The sequence below is a fragment of the Daphnia pulicaria genome, unplaced genomic scaffold (genome assembly GCF_021234035.1).
Source record: "Daphnia pulicaria isolate SC F1-1A unplaced genomic scaffold, SC_F0-13Bv2 h1tg000191l, whole genome shotgun sequence".
Taxonomy (NCBI): Eukaryota; Metazoa; Arthropoda; class Branchiopoda; order Diplostraca; family Daphniidae; genus Daphnia; species Daphnia pulicaria.
In genome coordinates, this window is record NW_025804875.1 from 1 (window position 1) to 7,500 (window position 7,500).

The following is a 7,500-nucleotide window of genomic DNA, read 5'->3' on the forward strand; positions in this document are numbered from 1 at the left end:
CAGTCGGTCGCGGAGTCCTACTAGGCCCCCCACTTGCGGACCTTGGCGTGGCTATTGCGATCGCAGAACGACTTATGCAAGAGAGCCGCCAATTCAGGCAGTCTCCATGCAGCGTTAAGGGCATACAACCAAGTGCCGGGAGCGGGGACTTGTTCGACCTTCGAGGGCCCACCCGTTTAACCCCCTGAACGGTTTCACGCACTCTTGAACTCTCTCTTCAAAGTTCTTTTCAACTTTCCCTCGCGGTACTTGTTCGCTATCGGTCTCGTGGCGATATTTAGCCTTAGAAGGAGTTTACCTCCCGCTTAGGGCTGCACGCTCAAGCAACCCGACTCTTGGGAAGGGATCCGATGCACGGTCTCGGCTCGTCTTATCTACGGGCCTGACACCCTCTGTGGGTTGCTCGCCCCGTTCATGGAGACTTGGACGATAGATACCGGACAGACGCGCACGATCCTCCCGAACACCACATTCCTCGGCACCCGCTCAACCGGGCGCGAGGTTCGGTGCTGGGCTCATCCCTGTTCGCTCGCCGCTACTAAGGGAATCCTTGTTAGTTTCTTTTCCTCCGCTTACTGATATGCTTAAGTTCAGCGGGTAGTCTCATCTAAACTGAGGTCAGAATGAATTGTTTGTTTTCAAAAGGAGACAACACTTTATCTAGCTCGGCAGACTTTGGCGTTTTAAAAGCCGGGAAAGATTGAATAATTGCCGGTTCAAATTTTTTTTTTTCGAAATAAAGCGAGTCTCTCGTTATTCGCAAAAATTAATTTACGAAAAGTGACAGGGCGTCCTGCGGCTTTTTGTATTGAAACAACGCGTCGTGCGCGAACCAAGCTTGCATAACGAGCGGTTAGAGTGAGTGATAATTCGCGGTGGTCGACACTTCGACACGCCCGGCGCACACACACAACTAAACTCGCGTTGAAGCGGTATATCGCGCACACGCAGCCGACACCTTGTTCGAGAAGATGTGTTTATTTCTAAAATTTTTTTTGAGTTGGCTCAAAAATTTCCCATCTGTTTTGCCATCGAAAAAGGTTTTCTTTTGAATAGAGAGGAAAAAAACAAAACAGGGCGAACCTTCTTTTATTTTTCCCCCTTTTTTGTATTTGAGGCATCGCGGACACTTAAGTCGCGCGGCACCCAGACGTTAGAGATTCGGGAGCTTTTATGCGGTCAGGCCGGGTGAAAAATAAATCTCGCCGCGACCCAACATGCAAAACCAAGACTGAAAAAATCTCTGTTCGTTCATCATTCGACCGACCCTCAGTCAGATGTGGCCCGAGCGAGAAGCTGGGCCGCCATTTACGTTCAAGATTTCGATGCTCCATGTGTTCTGCAGTTCGCATGGATTAGCGCACTTTGCTGCGCTCTTCATCGATCCACGAGCCTAGTGATCCACCGTTCAGGGTCGTATATAAAACGACATATTCGTTTTCTTCTCTCTTTTTCTCCAACCCGCCCAAGCAAATGAATGCGAGGGCGGAGAAAGAAAGCCAGAAAGAAAATGTTCCGATAAACACTCGTACTAGAATTTGGGTTTAGTGTGTTATTGTGATTTTGAATTCTTCCTACTTCATCGAGAGGGCGAAGGGCAAGCTTAAAAAACATTCGGTTTTCAACGGCATAGTGTCGGGCTTTGGAGTGTTAGTCTATACGACGCACACGCACGCAACCACGAGTATCTACGCCCGAAAAGAACGTCCAGAGTAAAGTCTCACACTTTCGTCCCCCACCGAGAATCAAAAAATCCCGAAGACGAAGAGAGAAACAAAAAAAAAAACAATTTCGATTGGGCGTATCCGCTTTTAAACCACCGCGCATCAGAGCGCCTGATACCCGTTCAAAATCTTGATGTTTTTTTTTTTTTTTCCGACTCTCCATCCACCGAGTTTTTATTTTTCAAAGTGTTTGATTTAGGGACTAAGACTTTATAAAATCTCCTTTATTGTTCCTTCGGTACTCGCGGCCCAGGCGGGCTATCGTATTCTTCACTCTACTAACGTCAACACTGTGAGCGCCGCTAAAGGTCGAATGAATCTATAGAGACATTCACCATCGAAGCAGGAAGAATTTGCTCACGGCCATAGACCAAATCGAAAGACTTTGTGTTTTTTTTTGAGCCGAGAGGAAAGAAAAATCAATTTGAAAAGGCGAATCCGCTTTAAACCACCGCGCATCAGAGCGCCTGATACCCGTTCAAAATAAATGATTTTCTTCCGTCAACCCACACATAGTTCATACGATGTCTTACGCCGAAAGACTTTTGATGGGGGTTTTTTTTGTTTTGCAACTTTTAGTTGTTTCGTGCTCAACCAAAGCCATATGCGCAAAACATTTGTCTTGTTCGTTTATGATCCTTCCGCAGGTTCACCTACGGAAACCTTGTTACGACTTTTACTTCCTCTAAAGGATCAAGTTCGACCATCTTTCAGTCTCGCCGTTGGTAGGCACCGCACGGGCAGAGATTGCTCCCCACTCGACGGCACCCCGACAAGCCCGTCCGAAGGCCTCACTAAATCATTCAATCGGTAGTAGCGACGGGCGGTGTGTACAAAGGGCAGGGACGTAATCGACGCGGGCTAGTGACCCGCGCCTACTAGGGATTCCTGGTTCATGGGGATCATTGCAGTCCCCAATCCCAACCACGAAGGAGGTTCAGCGGTTACCCGGTCCTTTCGGACAGGGAGAGTGAAACACGCTGATTCCTTCAGTGTAGCGCGCGTGCGGCCCAGGACATCTAAGGGCATCACAGACCTGTTATTGCTCACTGTCACGCGGCTGGACGCCGCTTGTCCCTCTAAGAAGACTGCGTGACGGACGCGAGAGCAGAAGGTATCGCCGGGGATGACGACGACCGAATAACAATAGAGCCAGCCCCCGCGAGACATTCCCGACAAAGCCCCGCCATACCTCATCCGCCAGGCAACCAACCCGTGAAGGCCGTACACCCGACGAACAAAGCACAACGAAACCAAGCCGAGAGATTGCCTCACTAAAGGAACCAGTCCCACCGAGACCCGAATCGCCGCCACCTGATCCCGACGCCTCCGTACTCCCTTCGGTTTCAATTGATAAAACCCGTCACCTATTTAGCAGGCTAGAGTCTCGTTCGTTATCGGAATTAACCAGACAAATCGCTCCACCAACTAAGAACGGCCATGCACCACCACCCACCGAATCAAGAAAGAGCTCTCAATCTGTCAATCCTTCCAGTGTCCGGGCCTGGTGAGGTTTCCCGTGTTGAGTCAAATTAAGCCGCAGGCTCCACTCCTGGTGGTGCCCTTCCGTCAATTCCTTTAAGTTTCAGCTTTTGCAACCATACTTCCCCCGGAACCCAAAGACTTTGGTTTCCCGGAAGCTGCCCGTCGAGTCATTGGAGTAACTCCGACGGATTGCTGGTTGGCATCGTTTATGGTTAGAACTAGGGCGGTATCTGATCGCCTTCGAACCTCTAACTTTCGTTCTTGATCAAGGAAAAACATTCTTGGCAAATGCCTTCGCTGTTGTTCGTCTTGCGGCGGTCCAAGAATTTCACCTCTGTCGCCGCAGTACGAATGCCCCCGTCCGTCTCTATTGACCATTACCTCGGGTCCAAAAGTAAAAGACCAGCAAAAATCGGACCGAGGTCCTATTCCATCATTCCATGCTGCGATATTCAGGCGTTGGGATACACCTGCTTTGAGCACTCTAATTTGTTCAAAGTAAACGTTGCCGGCCGCCCCGAGACACCCGGTGAAGGGCACCCCGAACGATTGACTGGGTGGAGCGAATCGAGTCAACTACGACCAAAATTTAAAAAAGAACCCGAAAGAACTTTCCAACTCTGGCCGCAGATACAACAACGACGCACCGACCACCACTCCGGCGATGTTGTCCGACCGTGAAGAGAGTCGGGCTTTGACACCCGGGCTCCCAGAGCGTGAAACGCAACACCCTTGATTCAGAGCGGCGCCGCCCGGCCGAAGACAGACATCCGACTACGAGCTTTTTTAACCGCAACAACTTTAATATACGCTATTGGAGCTGGAGTTACCGCGGCTGCTGGCACCAGACTTGCCCTCCAATGGTTCCTCGTTAAAGGATTTAAAGTGTACTCATTCCAATCACGGGGCCTCGGAAGAGTCCCGTATCGTTATTTTTTCGTCACTACCTCCCCGTGCCGGGAGTGGGTAATTTGCGCGCCTGCTGCCTTCCTTGGATGTGGTAGCCGTTTCTCAGGCTCCCTCTCCGGAATCGAACCCCGATTCCCCGTTACCCGTTGCAACCATGGTAGGCGCGTAACCTACCATCGACAGTTGATAAGGCAGACATTTGAAAGATACGTCGCCGGCGCGAAGGCCGTGCGATCGGCGTGAAGTTATCAGAGTCACCAAAATTGGTACGGTGCGCGAGCCCGAAAGCCCGGCCCCGACTGGTTTTGATCTAATAAAAGCACCTCTTCTGCGAGCCCGAAAGCCCGCAGTCGAGGCTCGAGTGCATGTATTAGCTCTAGAATTACCACAGTTATCCAAGTAGGATGGAGTGGATCTAAGGAACCATAACTGATTTATTGAGCCATTCGCGGTTTCGCCGTCTAGCGGCTTGTACTTAGACATGCATGGCTTAATCTTTGAGACAAGCATATGCTACTGGCAGGATCAACCAGGTATTTCGTGTATGTTTGTTTGATATGCATCCGGCGAGTTGCGGGTTTTTATTTCGCCCACGCATCACCAAACACACACCAAATCAACACGTTTTTTCGTTTTTTTTCTTTTTCTTCGGAAACTAAAATTTTTGATCGCAACGCCTGGCGTGTCACAGCGAGTCCCAGTGAAGAGAAACACCGATCCGATCCGTTTGTTGGATTTTTTTCATTTCAATTTCCAAAGTCAAAGACCATTCAACGGTCTATGAGCCCAAAGTGAATCGGATTCATTCGACCGGTCTTGATATATTCATCAACTTTTTTTCCCGTATTACGGTTTTCGACGGTCATATGTGGCGTGCTGTATGCTCATAAGTCAAGCCTGCTTTACTAAGCTGACAAGCATACATCTTTTAAATTTTTGTGGGCTCAGAGTTTTATTTTTATTTTTCCACCGCCGAGGCACACTCTCGCATCACCCCGCACGACACACACACACACACACACCTCACCGCTCAACGGTCACACGAGGCAGAATTTCCGCAAAGACTTTCGAAGAGAAAGAGAAAACTCGGAACAACGCGGTCAGAGGCCAGCATAGAGGCATCGTATAGAAAGTCATGGGCGGAAAAAACAAATCATTTCAAGTCGAGACAAGCAACCAGACTACCCCTATAAAAGTGCGCAATTCTTTAAGAGTTCACCGAAGAATGACCGAGATCAAGTATGCACGAAACGAACATATTCCAAGGGCAGCTGAATAAGCGATTCTGCGCCGAAGCGCGAGAAAAGCAAGCGGTACACCGATGGGGATCGTTTTTTTATCGTGTTAGATTCGTTGTTGTCAAGCAAGGATTCTCAAAATGTTTTTTGCATTGCACCCAAGTTTCGTACTGATTACTTGTCGCAGACCGGTGACTGTCAAAAAAAATTTTTTTTACGTTTTTTCTTGAGAGGTCACTGCCTACACACAACTCCGGGCGGGCCGTACACTCACAGCCGTTTGAATTCTCCCTTCGTGTGTCATGGCCATAACTGAGCGTACATCTTACCGGGCGCCGAGTTGATCTGGCTTGTTCGATGAACGTTCGGGATACGTACAATCGATATAGCTCCAACCGTAACTCGTTTGTAATTACGCCGGCCATACTCAGCGGGCGCTCAGCTCAGCTCTCGATATCTTCCGTCGAAGGGAAGTTCGTAGTAAAAGAGAGTCAGAGTCGACGCCACATTTTGCGGTCCTCGCATCTCATCCGATTTTTGAATTTTATAGATTTGCCATCACTTCCACCCAATTCTCTCGTATATTTCAATCTCTTGACTTTGTCCGACCGGGCCGTCTTCGCCCCCCTTCAACTCCGTCCATCTCCACTTCTGTGTTCCACACAACGAGCTTCCGTCAAACGGCAAAATGTGAAATATGCGCACGCCGCACGAAATAATTTGAAAGCGTTCTGTTTGGTGGCTTTTTTATTTTTTATCTCTCGGCTCACACACACACACACACATTTCCGCCTGAACGGTAATTTTTTTTGATACGGTGTCAAAAAGTGAAAAGACGCGCACCATTTTCTTTTCTCTTCCGTATCGTCGCTGACGGTAAACGCTGATGGTTATGATGCCGTAAGTTTGGAAGAAAGAATCTTTCCCGTCTTGTCTTGTTACGGTAAAATAACAAAGAACAAGCGTCCGATTTCTCTCACAGACGGCCACAGACAAACCACACGTGCCGAAGAAACGAAACGTCCGAAACCAAAAAAATGTTTGACGCGCGCACCTCTTCTGAACTTTTCGACCAAGAGTCGTTGGATCGAGTGACGAGCTTCTCAGCTGTCGCACCAATCGGTGAAGCGGGCGTTTGAATTTCCCGTCCACATCGCGGTTCGGATATATTTTTACATATACCGACCATCGGAAATTTCGAAAACGGTTTTACCGAAGGAATGATATTTCACACACCGACAGCTCATCGAGTTCGTCTCCGTTCAACGGTTTTTTTTTTTAAGACTTTTTGATCGCATGGGGCTAAACTGGTTAGAGCAAAGCCGCGATCCAAGCAGTGAAAAAAAAACAAAGACAGTGCAAGCGCGATCGAACGGAATCGAAACTAAAATCATGTGAAGTGGCGGGCGGAAAGGAGCTCAGCTACGGTGGAAATGAAACTACAACTAACGCCGAACCGGACAACTTCCCATTCTGCGTCTTCGTTTCATTTCCCAAAGCTCCCCGTCGATACCAAAGTTTTTGCGTCGAAGCTACTAAAGAAATTTCGCGCTTTCCTTTTCGCCTCTTTCGCCTTCCCTTCGATATCTATCCAACCACCGGCTTCGACTTTATTTCTTTCACCCGTCTATTCGCCCGATAGTCGACGGTCGGCCATTCTTTGGTATCGGCCAGGCGGACTAACAAGAAGTAAGACTCGTTTGAAAAATTTGGACCGGGCTTTACAATCGCTGCTTGTCGTAATGTCGCAAATTTGAAAAAAATTTTCAATTCGAGAAACCAAACTATTCGACACTTCGAAAATTTTTGGGACTCTGAAAATTTTTCCGAGTTTAGGAATCGAGACCTCTTCTATACTAAGGAAAACCACTAATGTTCCGCCGCATAATGTCTCCGTTTTCCGGCTCATTTTTAGCGATTGGACGGGGACATTGCCCCATCCAACCGCCAGCCGACTTTCAGGAACCGTCGTTTTCAAAGTTGGGACTTAGAAAATTTTCGACGAGTGGGAATTTTTTACGGTCGCAAGTCATCACGACACGCCCGACCAACCCATTTGAGAGCCGCCACGCCTCGACGGTGTGACGGCTTTTTTTCGAATCGACGGGTCTCGCTCACTCCTCTCTCGCGCCGACCAGAGGCCG

General features: G+C 48.7%; 2 non-coding genes across 2 annotated transcripts; both read right to left on the bottom strand.

Moving 5' to 3' along the window:
* Window positions 1–1,263: 1,263 nt before the first annotated feature.
* Window positions 1,264–1,416, bottom strand: LOC124319757. The gene has a single exon (XR_006913447.1). It is a non-coding gene; the product is annotated as a 5.8S ribosomal RNA (ribosomal RNA).
* Window positions 1,417–2,354: 938 nt separating this feature from the next.
* Window positions 2,355–4,654, bottom strand: LOC124319760. Its single transcript, XR_006913450.1, has one exon. It is a non-coding gene; the product is annotated as a small subunit ribosomal RNA (ribosomal RNA).
* Between the last annotated feature and the right edge of the window lie 2,846 nt (window positions 4,655–7,500).